Here is a 25,968-nt window from a genome sequence, read left to right on the forward strand (position 1 = left end):
ACGCAACTTGCAAGTACCATGGGGGTGTCCGGGGCATTCCGTCGAAAAATGCTTGGCCCTCAAGTACAAGGTCCAACATTTAATGGATGCTGGATGGCTGACTTTCCAAGAGGATCGGCCCAATGTGAGAACCAACCCGCTCGCCAATCATGGAGGGGGAGCAGTTAATGCAGTTGAATCCGATAGGCCGCACAGGTCTAAACCTTTAAGAGATGTGGCAACCCTAGGAGGTTTATCTTTGAGGCCCTACAAAAGGGAGGTGTGATTCCCCATAGTGGGTGTAAGGAGGATTCCTGTCTGCTACATTCCGGCGAGATGCATGACATGGAGACGTGTTTGGAAGTAGAGGAATTGTTACAGCGGATGATAGATCAAGGTCGACTGGAAGTCGGCATTGAAGGAAAAGAAGAGCAGCACATATGCATGCAATCTACGGAGGGGAGCGGTGTTGCGAAGCCCAAACCCTTGGTGATATACTTCACTAAAAACGCAGCTTCGCAAAAGCCCGGACACCCCTTAATGGCCAAACCTGTTCCTTTCCCGTACCAAAATAGTCACGCGGTCCCGTGGAGATATACACCTCCGGGGAAGAAGGAAGAAGAAGTCACTGACGTCAGCTCGCTGTCAGCTAAAGTAACAAATATCACGGGACTGAGTGGTGTGACCCGTAGTGGTCGTGTGTTCGCACCTCCGGACCTACCAGTCCAACCCGCCGACGTCAAGGGAAAAGGAAAAGTGGTGGAGGAACAAGATGGCGAAGCACCCCCCGCTTCGAATAAAGATATTCCAGCAAAGGGGCCCCCGGAGAAAAGGGATGGTAGAAAGGAGGTGTCGCTAGAGGAAGCCAGCGAATTCCTTCGGATAATTCAGCAGAGCGAATTCAAGGTTATCGAACAGCTCAACAAAACCCCGGCTAGGGTCTCGCTATTGGAGTTACTTATGAGCTCCGAGCCTCATCGGGCTCTGCTGGTAAAAGTGCTGAACGAGGCTCACGTGGCCCAAGATATCTCGGTAGAAGGTTTCGGAGGGCTGGTCAACAATATCACTGCCAACAACTATCTTGCCTTCGCCGAGGAAGAAATCCCCGCCGAGGGGAGAGGGCATAATAAGGCTTTACACGTATCAGTCAAGTGTATGGACCATATCGTAGCCAAGGTGCTCATCGATAATGGTTCCAATTTAAACGTGATGCCTAAGAGCACTTTGGAGAAGTTACCATTCAATGCTTCCCACTTAAAACCAAGTTCAATGGTGGTTCGGGCCTTCGACGGCACTCGCCGAGAGGTTAGGGGAGAGATCGATCTCCCAGTACAAATAGGCCCTCACACCTGTCAAGTCACCTTCCAAATAATGGATATTAACCCCCCCTACAGCTGCCTGTTGGGGCGCCCGTGGATCCACTCAGTGGGAGTTGTGCCTTCTACACTCCACCAAAAGCTGAAATTCGTAGTGGAGGGGCACTTGGTCATCGTGTCAGGCGAGGAAGATATCTTGGTAAGCTGCCCATCCTCCATGCCTTATGTGGAAGCCGCAGAAGAATCGTTAGAAACCGCTTTCCAGTCTTTTGAGGTGGTCAGCATTTCCTCCGTGGACTCCCTCTTTGGACAACCTTGTCTGTCCGATGCGGCGGTAATGATGGCCCGAGTTATGTTGGGGAACGGTTATGAACCCGGGATGGGTTTAGGCAAAGACAATGGCGGCATAACTAGCCTGATAAAAACCCAAGGAAATCGTGGGAAGTATGGTTTAGGCTATAAGCCCACTCAGGCGGACATGAAAAGAAGCATCGCGGGAAGGAAGAACAGTGGTCAGAGCTCGCGTTGGAGACAAGAAAGTGAAGGAAGCCCGCCCTGCCACATAAGTAGAAGCTTTATAAGTGCGGGTCTGGGAGACGAAGGTCAAGTGTTCGCGATATGCGAAGATGATGTTCCGAGTACTTTGGATTTGGTCCGACCATGCCCTCCTGATTTCCAGCTGGGAAATTGGCGAGTGGAGGAACGCCCCGGCATTTACGCAACAAGCATAATGTAAACCTTTACGGTTTTAAAAGCTCTATAGTTGGGCCTAGGCTTTAGAGTTTTTCCTTTTGTTAAGGCTTTGTGTCTTTTGTTTTTGAATTTATAATACAAGGATCTTTCTTCATCGGTTCCTGGTCTCTACCCATTCTCATTCATTTGCATGTTTACTTCTTTTTCTGAAACGGCAGATCCGATGACGAGTCCCCCGAAGGTACTAATACCTGGGACCCGTCTATCGACTTCGAGCAAGAAATGAATCAAACGGAAGGTGAAGGAAATGAGGATGTGGGACTTCCCCCAGAACTAGAAAGAATGGTCGCCCATGAGGACCAAGAAATGGGGCCTCATCAAGAAGAAACAGAGCTAGTAGACTTAGGAATTGGCAGTGGAAAGAGGGAAGTAAAGATAGGTACAGGTATTACCGCACCTATCCGTGAAGAATTAATAATCCTGCTAAAAGACTACCAAGACATCTTTGCTTGGTCGTACCAAGATATGCCCGGTTTGAGTTCTGACATTGTACAGCACCGATTACCTCTAAATCCCGAGTGTTCCCCGGTAAAACAGAAACTGAGGAGGATGAAGCCCGAAATATCCTTGAAGATAAAGGAAGAAGTGAAGAAGCAATTTGACGCTGGATTTCTGGCCGTCGCTCGGTATCCAGAATGGGTTGCCAACATCGTACCAGTTCCTAAAAAAGATGGGAAAGTACGAATGTGTGTAGATTATCGGGACCTGAATCGGGCCAGTCCCAAGGACAATTTTCCTTTACCACACATCGATATCCTCGTAGATAACACGGCCAATTTCGCTTTATTTTCCTTCATGGACGGTTTCTCTGGTTACAATCAGATAAAGATGGCGCCCGAGGATATGGAAAAGACTACTTTCGTCACCCTGTGGGGAACGTTCTGTTACAAGGTGATGTCCTTTGGACTCAAGAATGCCGGGGCAACTTATCAACGGGCCATGGTAGCTTTGTTCCATGATATGATGCATCAAGAGATCGAGGTCTACGTGGACGACATAATTGCTAAATCTAAATCCGAGGAAGAACACCTTGTCAACCTGCGGAAATTGTTCGAAAGGCTTAAGAAATATCAATTAAGGTTGAACCCCGCTAAGTGTACCTTTGGGGTCAAATCAGGGAAATTGCTTGGTTTCATTGTAAGCCAGAAAGGGATAGAGGTAGACCCCGAAAAAGTGAAGGCTATCCTTGAGATGCCAGAACCCCGTACAGAGAGGTAAGTCCGAGGTTTCCTGGGGCGCTTGAATTATATTGCCAGATTCATATCGCAGCTCACCGCCATTTGTGAGCCGTTGTTTAAACTCTTGCGCAAAAACCAAACTGATCGGTGGAATGAGGATTGCCAAGAGGCGTTTGGAAGGATCAAAAAGTGCCTAATGAATCCTCCCGTGCTTATGCCACCAGTACCTGGAAGGCCTCTCATTTTGTACATGACAATCTTGGACGAGTCAATGGGGTGTATGCTGGGGCAACATGACGAATCCGGGAAGAAAGAGCGCGCTGTTTACTACCTAAGTAAGAAGTTCACGACCTGTGAGATGAATTACTCCTTGCTCGAAAGAACGTGTTGTGCTTTAGTATGGGCATCCCATCGCCTAAGGCAGTACATGCTGAGCCATACTACCTGGTTGATATCCAAAATGGACCCGGTTAAGTACATCTTTGAAAAGGCAGCTCTCACAGGACGAATCACCCGGTGGCAAGTCTTGCTATCTGAGTTTGATATAGTCTACGTCACCCAAAAGGCGATAAAAGGAAGCGCTTTGGCAGATTATTTGGCTCAACAGCCTCTTAACGACTACCAGCCCATGCATCCGGAATTCCCGGATGAGGACATCATGGCCTTGTTCGAGGAAAAGTTGGACGAAGATCGGGACAAATGGACTGTATGGTTTGACGGAGCGTCAAACATTCTAGGTCATGGCGTTGGGGCAGTGTTGGTCTCTCCGGACAATCAATGTGTACCTTTCACAGCCAGGTTAGGATTCGACTGCACCAACAACATGGCCGAATATGAAGCATGTGCCCTAGCCGTCCAGGCAGCAATTGACTCCAATGTCAAACTACTCAAGGTGTACGGCGACTCAGCGTTGGTAATCCATCAGCTGAGAGGGGAATGGGAAACTAGAGATCCCAAGCTGATACCCTACAAAGCCTATATCAAGGAATTGGCTAAGACTTTCGATGAGATCTCTTTCCATCATGTTCCCCGCGAGGAAAATCAAATGGCGGATGCACTTGCTACGTTGGCATCTATGTTCCAGCTAACACCGCACGGGGACCTACCCTACATTGAATTTCAGTGTCGTGGCAAACCCGCACATTGTTGCCAAGTGGAAGAGGAACGGGACGGAAAGCCTTGGTATTACGACATCAAGCGATATGTCGTAAGCAAAGAATACCCGCCAGAGATTGCCGACAACGATAAAAGGACATTGAGGAGGTTGGCGGCCAGTTTCTTCATGAGCGGAAGCACACTGTATAAGAGAAATCACGACATGACACTCCTGCGGTGTGTGGATGCCAAGGAGGCAAATCACATGATCGAGGAAGTCCATGAGGGCTCGTTTGGAACGCACGCCAACGGGCATGCTATGGCCAGGAAGATCTTAAGAGCAGGTTATTACTGGCTTACCATGGAAAGTGATTGTTGTGTCCATGTGAGGAAGTGCCACAAATGTCAAGCATTCGCAGATAATGTCAATGCCCCACCACATCCTCTGAATGTCATGTCTGCCCCTTGGCCCTTCTCCATGTGGGGAATAGATGTCATCGGGGCCATTGAGCCCAAGGCCTCGAATGGTCATCGCTTCATCCTCGTAGCGATAGATTATTTCACCAAGTGGGTCGAGGCGGCTTCCTACACCAATGTCACGAGGAATGTGGTGGTCAGGTTCATTAAGAAAGAGATCATCTGCCGATATGGTTTGCCAAGGAAGATTATCACGGACAACGGCACCAACCTGAATAATAAGATGATGGCAGAAATGTGCAAGGAGTTTAAAATCCAGCATCACAATTCCACGCCCTACCGGCCAAAGATGAATGGAGCCGTGGAAGCGGCCAATAAGAATATCAAAAAGATTATCCAAAAGATGACCGTGTCATACAAGGATTGGCATGAGATGCTCCCATTCGCGTTACACGGTTACCGGACTTCAGTGCGAACGTCAACTGGGGCAACGCCGTTCTCCTTGGTATATGGGATGGAGGCTGTGTTACCGTTTGAGGTAGAAGTCCCGTCATTAAGGATCTTGGCAGAATCCGGATTAAAGGAATCAGAGTGGGCTCAAACACGCTACGATCAGCTCAACCTCATTGAGGGTAAGCGCTTAACGGCCATGAGTCATGGGCGCTTATACCAGCAAAGAATGAAGAGTGCATTCGACAAGAAGGTACGCTTACGCAAGTTCCATGAGGGAGACCTTGTGCTAAAGAAAATGTCCCATGCTGTCAAGGACCATCGAGGGAAATGGGCCCCGAACTACGAAGGGCCTTTTGTTGTGAAGAGGGCTTTTTCCGGAGGAGCTTTGGTGCTTACCAACATGGATGGCGAAGAGCTACCTTCACCCGTGAACTCTGATGTCGTCAAACAATATTATGCTTAGAAGCTGGGGCAATTAAGGATGTCGCTGCATGTTCTTTATCTTTATGCGTTTTCTGGATTTCCCCCAGGGATTTCCTGTCTGTTGTATCTCTCGTTACAATCTTTCAAAGAAATGAACGTGGATTCGAGGCTTTTAGTCCTCACGTTAGTTTCACACCTTGCGTTAATCTATGATCACCTGGGCCCTTCCGCTCAGTTTATGGGATCCCCCAAGCGCTTAATTAGAATTGAACCTGAACCAACTTTCCCTAAATTTTCTGCGTTTGAAAACATTCATGCATACGCATACGCATACGCATGTATATTGTTGTGGTAAAACAGGGGCAGGATCACCTTGGGCTACCTTCTGGAGTAGAGACAAAACATGAACGACAGAAACCAATCAAGGTAGGGTAATGACGCGGTCAAGATTGGCCATACCTGGTTGTTTATTACTTGCAGGTACTTAAGGACGAACGCAAGCGGGGATGGGGTCACGACCGACCGATCAATGCCCTTCTCTGTGCGAAACGAGCAGAGAATGTCGCTGCAAGGCAGCCCCGTATCCTTTGTATTTTGCAGCTTTCTTTTACTATTAGTTTGTTTTAAAAAGAAAAAAATAATAATAAAATAAGTAATCAACGCCTAATTCTAACCTAAGTAAGTTCAAGTTAGGCAAGATGCTAATCCATGAGAAGGGAGGGGACATGGTTAATGTTCCCCTCAAAAAAAAAAAAAAAAAAAAAGTGCAGGTTAGCTCGCCTGGGCGAGCCACCCCTGCACCAAATTATAAGAATGACGAAAAGGGGGGGCGTTTTTACATTCAAAAACTTATTTTCCCCCCTTTCAAAAGCCATACCCACGGGATTGACGAGTTTGCAGCCCTAGGGTCATCCTTTTTCGCATTTTTTGATTCCGTTTTGCGCTTTTGTTCATCACCAACAAGTAAGTGTTCCATCCCTAAGCTTTCTAGCTTTTCATTGGTGTATTTTGATCTCCTTTTGGTGCTCTAAATTGTGGGAGTGTGCTCAAATATATGGGGCAATTTTGGTTTGTTTTCTTGCTTGATTAGGTTGAATTAGGGGTTGGTATGGGATGGCCCTAGGCCTATAATGCATTTTGAAACAATGGGACATGCCACATTGTCCCCGTTCCCTTGCTATTGACGCCTAAACGCGCGCCCACCAAGTGTTCGGTGAAATGCCTCAATGGCATTAGCGCGTGACTTTTGTAAGGAAACAACCCATGGGGCATTTTGGTTTGTACATATTTTCTATTTTTGGAACATGTATTCATTCCCGAAAAAGGCTAGAGTAATTGCCCCACATATATCCTAGGCCTAGAAACTAAAATTTTATGCAAAAAGAATACAAAAGGAGGTGCATATTGGGTAAAGTTACCCTTTTTGGCCAGCAATCAGCTATGGGCCACACTATAATATTTTCCCTACGCCTAGATGTTTAGGAATTGTGCTCGTCATGAATGTGTTGGTTTAGAATAGGTAGCAAGATACCTTTGGCAATTTGCACTTTGGGTATGAATAGCAAAATACTTGAATGTATGTATATATAATTTTTGGTAGTCAAAATGTCTCACAAAAAATATATATAAATATGTTGCATGTTATGTGAAGAAAACATATTACAAAAAAATATACCTTTTAATTTGAATACAATTTTAGTCAGCAAAGGAAAATATGCTTGAATTTGCATGCGGCTTTAGGTAGCAAAAACTTGAAAAAAGGCATGAAGTGTAGCACCTTTTTGTGAAGATAGTCAAGATTCATCATGAAGTTTGTGGATGTATAGATATTAGAAATACCAAGATGTGCACATGTGCAATTTTTGGTACCCCAAAATGCTTTGAGTATGCATGTATGTAAATTTAGCCAAGGAGATGTGTGTGATGTAAGTAACAAATACACCTTGGAAGTACGTGTAAATAATCTAGGTAACGAAGCTGCCTTGATTGTATATGGGTGCATTTTTCTTAGTTAATAGAATGTCTTGTGCAAGAGAACGTTCGTAAGGAAATATGCGCATAAGCTTGCTCTAAATTTACATTGATGTTTGTATTTATGGGAGGAGGTTATATGCCATTTTTGCTTTAAGAGTAGTGTCCCACTGGTAAAATTAACTTTCCAAATGTTTGCCTTCGCAGGAATAGCCCCGAGGAAGCTTGCCTCAAAGAGGTCCAGGAAGGACAAGGTGGCCGAAGGAACTAGTTCCACTCCGGAGTACGACAGTCACCGCTTTAGGAGCGCTGTACACCAGCAGCGCTTCGAAGCCATCAAGGGATGGTCGTTTCTCCGGGAGCGACGCGTCCAGCTCAGGGACGACGAGTATACTGATCTTCAGGAGGAAATAGGGCGCCGGCGGTGGGCACCACTGGTTACTCCTATGGCCAAGTTTGATCCAGAAATAGTCCTTGAGTTTTATGCCAATGCTTGGCCAACAGAGGAGGGCGTGCGTGACATGAGATCCTGGGTTAGGGGTCAGTGGATCCCGTTCGATGCCGACGCTATCAGCCAGCTCCTGGGATATCCGATGGTGTTGGAAGAGGGCCAGGAATGCGAGTATGGCCAGAGGAGGAACCGGTCTGATGGGTTCGATGAGGAGGCCATCGCCCAGCTGCTATGTATACCGGGGCAGGATTTTGCCCGGACTGCTGCAAGGAGGCGAGTGCGAATCATGCGCACCAACATGACCACCCTGACCCAGATATGGATGACGTTGCTCCTCAGCAACATCCTGCCCACCGATCATAATTCCGACCTCCCCATGCCTAAGTGCCAGCTGGTGTACGCCATCCTGACACGGATGAGCATCCATGTGGCTCAGTTGATCGCTGATGCCATCTATATTTTTGCAGGTATGGCGCCTACTAGGCACCCTTTGGACCCAGATAAGTCCAACAGGGCTCTGGGATTCCCCGCACTGATCACAGGACTCTGCCAGTCGTTCGGAGTCCCCGTTGCACCTACCAAGGTGATTCGGCCGCCCATCACCCGGGCTTTTATTGAGAAGTACTGTACCCAGAGACAGGCTCAGGGTGATGCTCCACAGGCCGCAGGCGCGCCCCCACCACCTCATCAGGCTGGCCAGGCTGGGGCATTTGACATGGAGCAGTATTTACGGCATTTGGTTCGCCAACAGGCGGCCAACCACCGAGCACATGTACGGACCCATGATTGTCTGTACCAGATGAGCCTTAGCATGCAGAGCCAGGGCTTCGCTTCTTTTTCATGCCCTACTCCAGACCAGTTCAGGGCAGAGGTTGCATGGCCCGGAGATTGGCCCGAGGCCCAAGCAGGAGAGGCACCCCCAGAAGCTCCCGGCGATGGAGAAGAAGCCCACGAGGATGAGGAGATGGCCGATTTGCTTGACTTCTTGGGAGGGAGTGGAGATACGTGACTGGGAGATCCCCAGATTCATGTTTTCTTTCATATTTCTTTTGTCATTTTTATTCTATGTTATTGTTTTGACTTGAGAGACTAATGTTTGTTTTTGTTGTTTCGATTGTCATTTGTACAGCGCATACATTTTTGTTTAGATTGTTGCGTTAGTATTTATATATCATTACTATCGATGATGTTTGAAATTCTGGAACCGTGTAGAGTTCTTCGTTTAGGAACATCGTCCAAAAGTATATATGTAAAATAAACAAAAAAATCATGATAAAAATAAAAATAGAAAAGAAAAGAAAATGAAATGGAAAAGAGAACAAAAGGGAAAGAAGAGGGCAAGTAAAGAAAAAGAGAGCAAATAAGAAAAAAGAAGAGGGCAAGTAAAGAAAAAGAGAGCAAAAAGAAGAAGGCAAGTAAGGAAAAAGGTGGAAAAAGAGAAAATAAGTTGTCTAGCTAAAAACCGACATGCTTTTGAAAAGAGACGATTTCCAACTCTTCTTCGAAAAAAAATTCATTGATCATAACCGATTTTTGAAGAGAAAAAAACGTGTCTACACCTGAAGGGTGAATGCTGTGAGGATTTTCCCAGACGCCCAAAATGGACTCGGATGAATGCACAAATTGATAAAAGAACATATTTTGGAAACATTGGGTTGATTTAAAATAGAGGAAATGAATCCTGAGCCCTAGCATCACATGACCATAAAAGTTTGACACTTGAGTGTCCGCATAGGTGCATGCATGACCAGTTTTGCATAAAATTTCCAAATCATCATTTTTGCATTTTGTGTCGTGGAAATAATGTGGGGCATCCCTTTTTGTCCTTGAACCAAACCAAACCCTGACATGTACCATGCCTAGCCATTCTACAAGTCTTGAGCCAAAATCCTGACTCACCATAAACCTTGACCCAGGGTGAGAATGTCAATCCTTACCCTCGGAAGCAAAAAAGAAAAGAAAGGAAATTCCCAATCAAAGAGTGGGAGAAAGAGAAAAAAGAAAAGAAAGGAGATTCCCAATCAAAGAGTGGGAGAAAGCAAAAATAAAAGAAAGAAAATTCCCAACCAAAGAATGGGAGAAAGTAAAAAAAGGAAGGAAAGAAAGTTCTTGATCAAAGAAACTAGAAGAAATGTGCAGAAAGGTCTTTGGACCGGACAATATCTGAACAATACAGAATTGTCACCAAATGAACAAAAAAAAGAAGGAAAGGAAACCACGACCTAAAATGGTCTTCTCCCTTTGATTACCAACCAAAATCCCGTGCGCTAGCGACTTTTATTTCTCGCCTCGCACTAAACAAAAAAAACAGAAAAAAAAAAGCCAGAAAAATCAAAAGCCAAAAACACACAAAAGCCGAAAAAAAGAAGAAACCACCAAAAGAACCCATTCCCAAGGGAAGTCCTATTTGATCCATGATCACACATGTAATTTTTGATTTGATAGGAAATAATTTGCAAAGTCAAGTCATGACATATCTATGGTTCGGAATTAGGATGAAACACTTACCTGTGCGAGATTGATACACTTTGAGTGGATTTCTTCTATTTTTGTCGAACCCAGTGTTTCCTCTAAATGGTCATTTAGAAACGAAATGCTAACATCCAAAATCTCATTTATGGTTATGGGAGATTTCATCAGCAGACTCTCCTTCCCCGGTAGACGCATTGTTTTTCACTCAAAAAAGCATATGCTGCTCTAAATCAGTTGGAATATTTGTCTCTTTGCTAAAGCATGTTTGCATTTTAGTGGAGAAAACACCGAGACTTTTTCAAGTCTCACAAGTTATCCAGAACTACGTAGGTCTGAGTTCCTCATTGGAGGATACGTAGGAGCAAGAGCCTCGCTTTTGTCGACCACACCGCCTTTTGTTGCCATGACTCGAGAGCTGGTAGCCCGCGGAGACACCTTACGGTTATCCGCACCTCGTCATTCAGTGACCCCAAGTGTGATTCACGAGCAGAGACCAATATGGTCATCTGCGCCCTTTCCGGAGATGTCAGCATTTTCCGATGGAGACTTTTCAAAGTCTCACAAGTTATCAAGAACTACGTAGGTCTGAATTCCTCATTGGAGGATACGTAGGAGCAAGAGCCTTGCTTTTGTCGGCCGCCCCATAATCTTTGTCATACTGACCCTGAGGTCATGTGACATGCACCCTTGTATCATCCAGAGGCGGCGGGCCCGATGATACGCGGAGATACCTTACGGTTATCCGCACCCTTTTGTCATCCAGAGGCGGCGGGCCCGATGACAAGCAGAGACCAAGTTTGGTCATTCTGCACCCTTGTATCATCCAGAGGCGGCGGGCCCGATGATACGCGGAGATACCTTACGGTTATCCGCACCCTTTTTGTCATCCAGAGGCGGCGGGCCCGATGACAAGCAGAGACCAAGTTTGGTCATTCTGCACCCTTGTATCATCCAGAGGCAGCGGGCCCGATGATACGCGGAGATACCTTACGGTTATCCGCACCCTTTTGTCATCCAGAGGCGGCGGGCCCGATGACAAGCAGAGACCAAGTTTGGTCATTCTGCACCCTTGTATCATCCAGAGGCGGCGGCCCGATGATACGCGGAGATACCTTACGGTTATCCGCACCCTTTTGTCATCCAGAGGCGGCGGGCCCGATGACAAGCAGAGACCAAGTTTGGTCATTCTGCACCCTTGTATCATCCAGAGGCGGCGGGCCCGATGATACGCGGAGATACCTTATGGTTATCCGCACCCTTTTGTCATCTAGAGGCGGCGGGCCCGATGACAAGCAGAGACCAAGTTTGGTCATTCTGCACCCTTGTATCATCCAGAGGCGGCGGGCCCGATGATACGCGGAGATACCTTACGGTTATCCGCACCCTTTTGTCATCCAGAGGCGGCGGGCCCGATGATACGCGGAAATACCCGAGTGGTTATCCGTATAAACATTCTTTTGCTATCTGTAAGACAGAACGCTTGATAGCATGCAGAGGCTGACACAGTCTTCTGCACCTTTTGTTCCTCCGGGAACAACAAGTCATTTACATGCGGAAATTTCATGGTCACCCGCGACTCTCGTCAACCGAGAGGGGCGAAATTAGTGTCATACACTGATTTTCGTCCGGGGACCTTTGCTTGATGACATGCGACCATTCTTTGGTCCTTGTGAGGTGCTTGGCATCCATCATTAGGCAATTTGTGAAATTCTAGGAACGATAAGTCATGGTCACCCGCGACTCTCGTCAACCGAGAGGAGCGAAATTAGTGTCATACACTGATTTTCGTCCGGGGACCTTTGCTTGATGACATACGACCATTCTTTGGTCCTTGTGAGGTGCTTGGCATCCATCATTAGGCAATTTGTGAAATTCTAGGAACGACAAGTCATGGTCACCCGCGACTCTCGTCAACCGAGAGGAGCGAAATTAGTGTCATACACTGATTTTCGTCCGGGGACCTTTGCTTGATGACATGCGACCATTCTTTGGTCCTTGTGAGGTGCTTGGCACCCATCATTAGGCAATTTGTGATATTCTGGGAACAACAAGTCATTTGCATGTGGAGATTTTATGGTCACCCGCGACTCTCGTCAAATCGAGAGGAACGAAATTAGTGTCTTATCTTTACTTTCCTTTTATCTCCAATAAAAGACAAGTAAAGTGGGGCAACTGTCATACCCTAATTTCGTCCGGGGACCTTTGCTTGATGACATGCGACTTTTATTTGGTCCTTGTAAGGTGCTTGACACCCATCATTAGGCAGTTTGTGAAATTCCAGGACATGCCGGAAAATCAAAAAAAATATTGATGCATAATCCGTAAGTTTCCGTGACACACCGGAAATCAAATGGAAGCATCGTTGCATAATTAAGTGAGGTTCCGTAACATTCCGTAAGTCAAAAAGGGGATGGTTATGTAATCCGCAAGGTTCCGTAACATTACGGAAAGAAAACAAGTATCGTTACGAAATTCGTAAGTTTCCGTAACTTTACGAAAAAAGGAATCACCAAAAAAAAACAGAAGGGGGGTGTACTTAGTAAAAATGGGGGTGCAAATAGCACCCAGGCCCACTTGGGCCCTCCAGAAGATTCCTCCAGAAGGCTGTTGCTTCTGGAGGAAGCAACCTGGCTCGCCTGGGCGAGCTGGGCGGCAACCACCTCCCCTATTTTGCTATAAATAGGGGAGGAAGTGAAGAAGAAAGGGGTTCAGCCCCTTTGGCACTTCTCTCTCTTTCGAATTTGCTTGGAAAAATCGTTTCCGTGAAGAAAATCTAAGCCGAGGCGCTTCCGAAACGTTTCCGTAACGTTTTCCGTGAAGAATTTCGCAAAGGTTTCGACCGTTCTTCGACGTTCTTCATTCGTTCTTCATCGTTCTTCGATCTTCAACGGGTAAGTACCTCGAACCAAGCTTTTCGATTCATTCTATGTACCCGTAGTGGTCCACATTGTGTTTCGTGCATTTTTATTCTCGTTTTGTTTACTTTTTATACCCCCTGTTGACGTGCTTAAGCCATTTTACTTAAGTCATTTCTCGCTTAACTTAAAAATAAAATAAATTTCCACCGAACGTTTGAATTGTATTATCCGTTAACTTCGGTTAAAATGAATTTCGACCGTTCGGTCGTGCCGTAACCACGTTGGAAATCAAAAAGAGGTAAAAAATAATATAATAATCAAAAATACATCTTTTAGTAAAATAAAGCGGAAAATCAATCGGACGTTTTCTCTTTGGGATTTCTCATTCTTAATCGAATTGATTAATAACTAAAGAGAAACTAAAGGCTAAAATCAATTCGCCTAGTCAAGCTCGTCCATAAAAATAGGCTTTTGAAGTTTGTCATTTCATTTTCTCACTAAGTAAAAATGGATCATTTTTAAGGTCCAACGCCTTAAAATGATCACCTCTTAAAGTAAAAAAGAATCACTTGATAAAAAAGAACTACGTAGGTCTGATTTTCTCATCCCAAATTGAGGAATACGTAGGAGCAAAGGGAAACACCCTTGTCGACCACAAAAAGAAAAAAATATAAAAAGGGTATAAAGGACATAGAGACATAAAAAGGGAACATAAAAAATCAAAGTCATGTTTGCACATTCGATTAAAGGCTGCCGTCCCTTGGGGCGGACGTGTGGGGTGCTAATACCTTCCCCGTGCGTAAATACAACTCCCGAACCTTTCACTTAAAATTTCGTAGATCGCGTCTTTTCCGGTTTTTCCGACGTTTTCCTCAAATAAACGTTGGTGGCGACTCCGCGCGTATTCCTTTCGTGGAACACGCATCCCGCGAGTCACGCGTCGCCCTCCCGCCGAAGGGTAGGTTGCGACACTTGTTTATCTTTCTCTTTGGTTTCATTGCTCATTGCATTATTTCCTTGAAGTTGAATCATAATCATTGTAATCAAAGAGAAAGAACGCGCTTTATGACACCCATACCAAATACGTGCCAAAGCTAGAACAATGAGTGATAAGAGGTGTAGGAACAGATGAAGGCCGACATGGTGGCCATGAAGGAGCAGATGAGAACAATGATGGAAGCAATGATGAGCATGAGGAAGATGATGGAGGTTAACACTGCTACAGTTGTTTCTGCTAGTATTTCTACTGAGATGGACTCGATTCACTCATCCGATTTCAATCAAGTGGTTCGTCCAACCTCGAATGTAGTAGGTCAACGAGGCGAGGCAGCGCAAAATGCATGCGGGCCTCATTATGTTCAGGTTCAAAGCAAGCATCCTTTTCCACCATATGGTTTGCCTCCCAATTCTACACCGCCCAATGTTATGTATCCTTTTGGGGAGAATGTCAACAATTATGCACTCATACTCATTGAGAATCAATATCCCCAACCTGATCATGCCCATGTTTCTCAACCCATGGGGGAAACACATGAAACTCCCTAAAACCACACTCTGGCCGATTTCGGGCCCTACCCCAGCGCGTTTCCTGGTGACCCTGTGCTAAACGCTCCGAGGGGGCCTCAGTATCAATCACCACCCCGACCCTTGCATTTTGCGAGAGGAGAAGGGCCTTCCATAGTACTTGAGAATGAAAGGATTGAGCATATGGAGGAGAGGCTATGTGCCATTGAAGGAGGAAAAAGTTATGTCTTTGCTAACATGGTAGAGTTGTGCTAGGTACCCGATGTGGTTATTCCTCCAAAGTTCAAGGTGTCAAATTTTGATAAGTACAAGGGAACCTCTTGCCCAATGAATCACTTGAAAATGTATTGTAGGAAGATGGAGGCATATGGGAAAGATGAAAATTTGTTGATGCATTTCTTCCATGAGAGTCTTGTTGGGGAAGCTATTACTTGGTATACTAACTTGGAACCTTCCTGGGTCCATTCCTGGAACGGCCTAATGGCTACTTTCATTAGGCAGTATCAATATAACTTTAATATGGCTCCAGATAGAATGCAACTACAAAATATGTGCAAGAAAGACAATGAATCTTTCAATGAATATGCTTAAAGGTGGAGAGATCTGGCAGCTCAAATAGTGCCCTTGATGATGGAGAGGGGGATGATAACAATGATAGTGGACACATTGCCGGTGTTTTACTATAAAAAGATGGTAGGTTACATGACTTTAAGTTTTGTAGATTTAGTGCTTGTTGGTGAAAGGATCGAAGTGGGTGATGTGTCATCATTTTCTCATATTTCTTAACCCTTTTTGTCATCATTTTAATTACTGATTAGCCTTAATTGTCAAATTAATTATGCAGTTTTATCATTTGGGCCTATTGGATTAATTTTGTGTTTTTAATTTAATTTCAGGAGAATTATAAGTAATTGGGCTTGAATCCGGAATTGGGCTTGGACTTGAAGAGAGCAAACAATTTTATTCTACCAAATCTTATCTTATCTAGGTTTTATCTCATCTAGATTTTGTCTTGTCTTATCTTATCTAGATTTTATTTTATTTATGGGCTTGGACTTAAAACATATTTGTAAGCTTTGGGGCTGAGAACTATATAACAGCACCAAGGTTCTAGTTTTAGGCTCTCTCTCTCTCTCTCTCTCGCTCGCTTTCTCTCTCTTTTTCGTTTTAGTTTTTTTGTTTTGGAGAATAATTCTAGTTTTCTTCGTTTTCTACTACAATTTTGTTTGCTATTGATTAATGGAAGGCTAAGTCTCCAGCGTTTTTTTCTCTTGAGGATCAAGCACAACTCTCTTTGAGGTTTTATTATTACTATTGCATTCTGCTCAGTTTTTCCTCTTCACCAATTACTCTGTATTTGTTGCTATTAATCCATGCATGCTTAGTTCTTGATTAATTGTCTCTGCGCTTAATTTATGTTCATGATTAATGATCAGTTTCATTCATGATTAATTGGTGTATGTGTTGCTTAATCACATAATGAATGCCTTATGTTAAATTTCACTTAGTAATTTAATTTAGAGTTGGATTAAGTGGTTGAACTGATAAAGGATAAATCCTCATAACCTAGGATAAGAGACTTGCTTGTGAATCAAGGGGAAACAATTTGTTTTTAATTATGATATTTTCTAATTAAAATTTGTTCGCTGTTTAATTTACAAAAACAAACAACCCCTCCATTCGTTACTGTTTTATTACTATCTTTTATGAACGTTTGGTTGACCATTGCTCGTTGGGAGACGACCTAGGATCACTTCCTAGATACTGCATTTTTAATGGTTATTTGATTCGGCTACGGCCTCGATAAAATTTGGCGCCGTTGCCGGGGAGCAGTGTCCAAAGGTTCATAATAGCTAGTGATTCGTGTTGTATGTTTAGTTGTTTTATGCTTTCGTGTTGTGTTAGTGTCTTGTTATTTTGTTTGGTGTGGTGTTTTGTTTTAGTTTTTCTGTTTAGCACGTCCCCTGTTTCAGTTTTTGTGTTTTGCTATGAATAGTGCTTTGCGACATATTTAGCGACCACTTTTGCTGACCTAGGAAACAGAGTAGTAGTGAAAATCCATTAGTGATTGAATTAGTGACTGCTGCTGACAATTTAATTGGCGATTTTTGTTTTGATAGTTAGGGTCATTATTTTTTGCTGAATTTTGGTGTGGTAGGTTCTTTTGACTCATATTTTGTGTGAAAAATACCAGGAACGCTTGGTGTGGCCAGATTTGAGAGATTCAAAAAATATTTTAGAACTTGTGTTTAGCAAAACTTCAAACGGCCATAACTTTTGCTCTGGGTATCAAAATGACTATTATTATGTATGTATTTGGGGTAGAAAAACATTTCCCATATTGTCGTAGCCCTCCAAAGGCCGGCTGAGGTCTCTAGCTAGCCAAAATCACCTGTTTACTAGTTTTTTTTTATTTTTCAAGTTTTATTGTTTTATTTTTCTAAACTTTCCTTAGGTAGTTTCCATAGTTAGACTTTGAATTCTTGTCTAAAAATTTTTGTGCTATCTTTTCATGATTTTATAAGGTTGCTTACAAAATTTCAAGTCATTTGGATATCATTTAATGGTAGTTGTAGTTCAAACCTACATTGTTACTTGCATAAGAAGGCAACTAGTTGTGCATGCTGAATGTAGTGTATGACTAGAGGCAATCCATCTGACTTACAACCCTTTGATCCTGAGATAGATAGCACATTTCATAGATTAGTTAGGCATCATTTTGTACCTTTTGAGCATCTTATGCATTCTATTATTGGTGAGTTTGAGCATTCTGTGGTTGGTAATTTTGAACATCCTGATTTTGAGCATTATAGTTTTGAATATTTTGAGAACATGACACAACCTCCACCCCGTGAGAGGACTCTAAGGGAAATGGCTGCACCTGATTTCACCTACAAAAGCTTGTGCATCAAATACCCTGATGAGGATTTCCATATGTTCTTAAAAATGGACTGATCCATTTACTTCCAAAGTTTCATGGCCTTGCAGGTGAAGACCCGCACAAACATCTTATAGAATTCCATATTGTCTGCTCCACCATGAAACCACCAGATGTCCAGGACGATCACATATTTCTGAAGGTTTTTCCTCATTCTTTAGAGGGAGTGGCAAAGGACTGGCTATATTACCTTGCTCCAAGGTCCATCACAAGCTGGGATGACCTCAAGAAAGTATTCTTAGAAAAAAATTTCCCTGCTTCCAAGACCATGGCCATCAGAAAGGATATTTCAGGCATTAGGCAACTCAGTGGAGAGAGCCTATATGAATACTGGGAGAGATTTAAAAAACTACGTGCCAGTTGCCCTCACCACCAGATTTCTGAGCAGCTTCGTCTCCAATATTTTTATGAAGGACTCAGTAACATGGAGAGAAGTATGATTGATGCTGCCAGTGGTGGAGCCCTTGGAGACATGACCTCTGCTAAAGCTAGAAATTTAATTGAGAAGATGGCTTCCAACTCCCAACAGTTTAGTGCAAAAATGATGCTATTGTCATTAGAGGAGTGCATGAAGTAGCCACAAATTGATCTTCATCAGCTGAAACTAAGAAGCTTGAGGGTAAACTAGATGCCTTGGTTAACCTGGTAACCCAGCTAGCCTTGAATCAGAAGTATGTACCTATCGCAAGACTCTGTGGTTTATGCTCCTTTGCCGACCACCACACAGACCTTTGCCCTTTTGTGCAACAATCTGAAGCAATTGAATAGCCTGAAGCTTATGCTGCAAACATCTACAATAGACCTCCTCAACCTCAGCAGCAAAATCAACCACAACAAAACAATTATGACCTCTCCAGCAACAAGTAGAACCCCGGGTCGAGGAATCATCCCAACCTTAGATGGTCGAATCCTTCACAACAACAGCAACAACAACAACAACCTTATTTTCAAAATGCTGCTGGCCCAAGCAGACCATACGTTCCTCCACCAATCCAACAACAACAAAAACAGCAACAACCCCATAAACAACAAACAGTTGAGGCTCCTCCGCAACCTTTCCTTGAAGAACTTGTGAGGCAAATGACTATGCAAAACATGCAATTTCAATAAGAGACCATAGCCTCCATTTAGAGCTTAACTAATCAGATGGGACAATTGGCTACACAGTTAAATCAACAACAGTCCCAGAATTCTGACAGATTATCTTCTCAATCTGTCCAGAATCCCAAAAATGTGAGTGCCATTACATTGAGGTCGGGAAAGCAATGTCAAGGACCTCAACCAGCAACATCTTCCTCATCCACAAATGAACCTGCCCAACTTGATTGATTTATGCATGCTTTGATATACTTTGTTTTGTTAGTGTAGTTGTAGATTATATATAACTCTTTTTGGGACATAAACAAAAAAAATTTTCTTGGACACATGCTTTGGAAAGAATAAGCTACTGGTATTTTTAAAACTTACTTTTGATTGGATCATAACACAACAAAAATGAACAATGAATGACTTTCCTACATACCAAATGAATTCAAATGTTTTTGCATGGACTTGATAAAAGAACAAATTTCAAAACAATGATTTGATTTGAACATGGAAACATGCTGTCGTAAACTACCGTTCGGCGGGAGGGCGACGCGTGACTCGCGGGATGCGTCTTCCAAGAAAGGAATACGCGCGGAGTTGCCACCAACGTTTATTTGAGGAAAACGTCGAAAAAACTGGAAAAGACGTGGTCTACGAACTTTAAGTGAAAGGTTCAGGAGTTGTATTTACGCACGGAGAAGGTATTAGCACCCCACACGTCCGTCACAAGAGACGACAACCTTTAATCAAATGTGCAAATATGACTTCAATTTATGTTATTTTCCCTTTTTACGTTCTTATGTCTTTTTACGCCTTTTTATATTTTTATCTTTTTGTGATCAACGAGGGTGTTTCCCTTGCTCCTACGTATTCCTCAATTGTGATAAGGAAATCAGACCTACGTAGTTCTTTGAGAACAAAGTGTTTGGTTAAGTTGTTTTTATCCTTTTTTGCAAAATATGTTTTTATTGAATGAAAGATCATTTAAGGCATTGGACCATTAAATGATCTTTTGATTCTTTTTGAAAAGAGAGTGAATATTAAGACATTGGACCATTAATGATCTCTTTATTTTTGAAAGAGGTAATAAAGTTACATGTTGATTTTAGGCCTTTAGAAATCTACATTTAACCAATAAAAGCGGAAAAGTCCATTTCAAGGCGTTGTACCTTTAAAAATGGCATTTTTAGGTGATGACAAAAAGTTTGGTTTATGAATTGATTTTAGCCTTAGTTTCACTTTAGTCATTAGTCGATTCGATTAAGAAAGGAAAATCCCAAAGAAAAACATCCGATTGATTTTTTTGATTTATTTTACTAAAAGATATTTTTTATTATTATATTATTAAATTGCCTCTTTTTTGGTTTTAAACATGATTACGGCATGACCGAACGGTCGGAATTCATTTTAACAGAAATTAAAGGATGTTATAATACCAATGATCGGTGGAAATTTATTTTATTTTTTATTAGGCGAGAAAATGACTTAAATAAATGACTAAAGCACGTCAAAAGGGGGTACGGAAAGTAAATGAAATGAAAATAAAAGCACGTGAAACAAATGAGGACCACTAAGGGTACATAGAATGAATTGAAAAGTTTGATTTCGGGAACTTACTGATTGAAGACCGAAGAACGACGAAGAACGGTTGAAAATCTTCGCGAAATCACCCACGGAAACGTCACAGAAGCGTTACGGAAGCGCCTCGGCTTGGATTTTCTTCACGGAAACAATTTTTCTCACTAATTTTAAGTGAATCTCAGATACCAGGAGGGTTGAACCTTTTTGTTCTTCCCTCCTCCCCCTATTTATAGGAAAATGTGTTGGACCTTGTGGCCTCAATAATCTTAAGAGGGATAGGCTTAGAATATAGAAGAAGCAACAACAATCAATTTAACAATGTTCTTTTGGAATCTCTCTCATTTTCTTTTGAGAGGATAAGACATTTTGGACCAGCAAAACTCTCTCACTAAAATTCGTGCCCAAGTCACCTATTTATAGGCCTTTGATGACCATTCACAAATCTAATGAAAAGATGTGACTGTTGGCAGATTTTCTGAAAACTTTCCACTGGTAATCGATTACAATGTTTGTGTAATCGATTACACAGTTATAATTTGAAGGGTTATGACTTTTGAATTTGAATTTCCAAAGTTTCGTTGCTGGTAATCGATTACAGACATATGGTAATCGATTACATGTTGAAAATTCAAATTCAAAACCTTTTTCAACAGCTATTTCTCAACCCTGTCTTCTGGTAATCGATTACACTTCCTGGTAATCGATTACCAGAGCCTTGCATGTCTTGAAAGCACATTGTTTTAAGGCAAGGCTTGGTCTTTAGTGAATCTTGAAACAAGGCTTTGTTTGTTGAAGCAATCTTGAATTATTCTTGAAGCAAATGCTTATCATTTGAAGCAGCCTTGTTAGATTCTTCTTTGACATAATCAAAATCATGTATACATACATTCACATTCTCCCCCTTTTTGATGATGACAAACATGTGATTTCTTCTCGACACCATCAAAGCTTGCATGATTTACATCTCCCTCTTTCTCAAGCAAATTCTTCTTGATATCATCAAAATCTTCATGATTTACATTCTCCCCCTTTTTGATGATGACAACCACCTGTAGGTTAGGAGCAACAACAAAGAAAATATCTATTTGCATATAGTTTACTCCCCCTTGGTTTTACAATGATTGCTTATATGAGACAATTGAAGATTTCATATTTTTCATATATAAAAAGTTGTCTCATAAAACAATATATGAGACAATATTTGTGTAATTGATTACACAGTTATAATTTGAAGGGTTATGACTTTTGAATTTGAATTTCCAAAGTTCTGTTGCTGGTAATCGATTACAGACATATGGTAATCGATTACATGTTGAAAATTCAAATTCAAAACATTTTTCAACAGCTATTTCTCAACCCTGTCTTCTGGTAATCGATTACACTTCCTGGTAATCGATTACCAGAGCCTTGCATGTCTTGAAAGCACATTGTTTTAAGGCAAGGCTTGGTCTTTAGTGAATCTTGAAACAAGGGCTTTGTTTGTTGAAGCAATCTTGAATTATTCTTGAAGCAAATGCTTATCATTTGAAGCAGCCTTGTTAGATTCTTCTTTGGCATCATCAAAATCATGTATACATACATTCACAAAATGAGGGAGGACCTTGCCACCCAGCTCGCCCAGGTGAGCTAGATTGCTTCCTCTAGAAGGCGGTGCCTTCTGGAGAACTTCCTGGAAGGCCCAAGTGGGCCTGGTTGCTATTTGCACCCGCTGTTTACTAAATACATCCCTTTGCCTTTTTTTGCTGATTCTTTTTTCGTAACGTTACGGAAACTTACGAATTACATAACGATACTTGTTTTCTTTCCGTAATGTTACGAAACCTTATGGATCACGTAATCATCCCCTTTTTTGGCTTCCGGGATCTTACGAAACTTAACGGATCACGTAATCATCCCCTTTTTTGGCTTCTGAGATGTTACGGAACTTTACGGATTGTGCAACAATGCTTTCTTTTGACTTTCGGCATGTCACGGAGCTTCATGAATCGCCTAACGATGGGTGCCATGTACCTCAAAGTGGTCAAACGAGGGTCGCATCCCAACAACGGATGGTCCCCGAATGAAATTAGGGTATGACAGTTGCCCCTCTTTACTTGTCTTTTATTGGAGATAAAAGGGAAGTAAAGATAAGACACTAATTTCGTTCGAGCGAAACACCATTCGGACAGTGAATCTCCCTACCAGCGGAACCTGCAAAAATTTTGAAAATGATCAGTATCAACACATCATCCCAATACTGTCGAATTCGTTCCTCTTGGTTGACACAAGGTGCAGAATGACCATAATTTGTCTCTGCGTGTCTTTGGACATGATCGAGCCTGGGTTTGATGGCCCCTGGATGGCGAAAAAGTGCGGGGAATGATCATAATTTGTCTCTGCCCACCTCTCAACTTACCGTCCCTAAATGACAAAGGGCGCAGAATGACCATAATTTGTCTCTGCACGTTTATCACTCAACTTGCTGCTCCTAAATGACAAAGGGCATAGAATGACCATAACTCGTCTCTGCGCGTTTATCACTCATCGAGTCTTACAAATAGCAAAAGCATGCGGATGACCATAATTTGTCTCTACCTGTCATCGAGCCCGCCGCCTCTGGATGACAAAAGTAAAAAGTGCTGGACCAAATGGTTCCCGCATGTCATCGGGCTCGCCGCCTCTGGATGATAAAAGGCGCAGAAAACGACGTTAGTCTCTGCGTGCCATCGGACACGATTGTGTCTGAATGGCGAAAAAGTGTGCGGAATGACCATAATTTGTCTCTGCATGTCATCGGGTCCGCCGCCTCTGGATGACAAAAGGCGCAGAAGACGACGTTATCCTCTGCGTGCCATCGGACATTACTGTGTCTGAATGGTGAAGTGTGCGGAATGACCATAATTTGTCTCCGCATGTCATCGAGCCCGCCGCCTCTGGATGACAAAAGGCACAGAAGATGACGTTAGTCTCTACGTGCCATCGAACACGACTGTGTCTGAATGGCGAAGTGTGCGGAATGACCATAATTTGTCTCCGCATGTCATCGGGCCCACCGCCTCTGGATGACAAAAGGCACAAAAGACGATGTTAGTCTCTGCGTGCCATCGGACACGACTGTGTCTGAATGGCGAAAAAGTGTGCGGAATGACCATAATTTGTCTCCGCATGTCATCGAGCCTGCCGCCTTTGGATGACAAAAGGAGTAGAAGACAATGTTAGTCCCTGCGTGCCATCGGACACGACTGTGTCCGAATGGCGAAGTGTGCAAAATGACCATAATTTGTCTCTGCATGTCATCGGGCCCGCTGCCTCTGGATGACAAAAGGCGCAGAAGACGATGTTAGTCTCTGCGTGCCATTGGACACGACTGTGTCTGAATGGCGAAAAAGTATGCGAAATGACCATAATTTGTCTCCGCATGTCATTGGGCCCGCCGCCTCTGGATGACAAAAGGCGCAAAAGACGACGTTAGTCTCTACGTGCCATCGGACACGACTGTGTCTGAATGGCGAAGTGTGCGGAATGACCATAATTTGTCTCTGCATGTCACATGACCGCAGGGTCAGTATGACAGAGATTGTGGGGCGGCTGACAAAAGCGAGACTCTTGCTCCTACATATCCTCAATGAGGAACTCAGACCTACGTAGTACTGGATAGCTTGTGAGACTAAAATAGTCTCGGTGTTTTCTTCACTAAAAATGCGAACGTGCTTTAGTAAAGAGACAAAACTTCCAATTGATTAGAGCAACATATGCCTTTCGGATGAAAAACAATGTGTCTATCGGGGAAGGGGAGTATGTTGATGAAATCTTCTCAGAACCATAAATGAGATTTTGGATGTTAGCATTTTGTTTCTAAATGACCATTTAGAGGAAACACTGGGTTCAACAAAAATAGAAGAAAATCACTCAAAGTGTATCGATCTAACACAGTTAAGTGTTTCGTCCTAATTCCGAACCATAGATATGTCATGACTTGATTTTGCAAATCGTTTCCTATCAAATCAAAGATTACATGCGTGATCATGGATCAGTAGGACTTTTTCTTGGGAATGGTGTTGCTTTTTTTTTTTTGTGGGGACTTTGGCTTTGAGTGTTCTTGGCCTTTTCCTTTTCTATTTTTGTTTAGTGTGACGTGAACAAGCCACCGACGCACAGGATTTTGGTTGGCAATCGAAAGGAGAGGACCACTTTGGGTCGTGGTTTCCTTTCTTTTTTTTGTTTACTTGGTGGTAACTCTGTATTTGTTCAGATGTTATCTGGTCCAAAGACCTTTCTGCATATTTCTTCTGTTTTCTTTCGATCCTTGATCGGAAATTTTCTTTCCTTTCTTGTTTGCTTTCTCTCAATCTTTGATTGGGAATTTTCTCTTTTTGTTTTCTCCCACTCTTTTGATTGGAAACTTTTCTCTTTTTTGTTTTCTTCCGAGGGCAAGGATTGACATTCTCACCCTGGGTCAAGGTTTATGGTAAGTTGGGATTTTGGCTCAAGGCTTGTAGCATGGTTGGACATGATATATGTCAGGGTTTGGTTTGGTTCAAGGATAAAAGGGGATGTCCCACATTATTTCCATGACACAAATGCAATAATGATGATTTGGAAGTTTTATGCAAAACTAGTCATGCATGCACTTATGTGGACACTCAAGTGTCGAAAAAATTTGGTCATGTGATGCTAGGGCTCATAATTCATTTTCTCTACTTTAGTTAACCCAGTGTTTCCAAAATATGTTCTTTTATCAATCTGTGCATTCATCCAAGTCTATTTTGGGTGTTCGGGAAAACTTTCACAGCATTTACCCTTTAAATGTATACACATTTTGTTTTCAAAAACTGGTTATGATCAGTAAATTCTTTCAAAGAAAAGTTGGAAGTTATCTCTTTTCACAAGCACGTTGTTTTTTAGCTAGACGACTTTTTATTTTTATTATCTTCTTCTCTTTTTTCTTTTACTTGCTCTCTTTTCCTTTTCCTCTTTTTTCCTTTTTTAAGTTATTTATCATTTGTTCATCTTTTTTCTTTTCTTTTTCTAAAAGATCGTGCGGATGGGGGCGCATACTACCTACTTACGTCTAAACATAAGGTAAACAAAAAACGCACGAAATGGTAACCATAACACGAAACAACAAAAAATAAATAACAACAACGTTAGTAACCATATAGACAAAAATAGAAAATAGTAATGTCAACAGCAATATGGACAATAATTACCAAAAACGTCAATAGCAAACCAACAAAAACAGTGATGTCAATAAAAAAAGTGCGGTGACCTCGGTCACGTGGCTCCGCTCCCTCCCATGAAACCGATTAAGTCTGTCATCTCCTCATCCATGCGGGCCTCCTCTGCATCGTCGAGAGCTCCTGTAGGCGCCTCCCCTGCCTGGGCCTCGGGCCAATCTCCGGGCCATGCGACCTCATCCCTAAACTGATCTGGAGTAGGGCACGCAAAAGGAGCGAAACCCTGGCCCTGCTGACTGAGGCTGAGCTGGTAGAGA

This window comes from Glycine soja, chromosome 4 (assembly GCF_004193775.1).
Source record: "Glycine soja cultivar W05 chromosome 4, ASM419377v2, whole genome shotgun sequence".
Taxonomy (NCBI): domain Eukaryota; kingdom Viridiplantae; phylum Streptophyta; class Magnoliopsida; order Fabales; family Fabaceae; genus Glycine; species Glycine soja.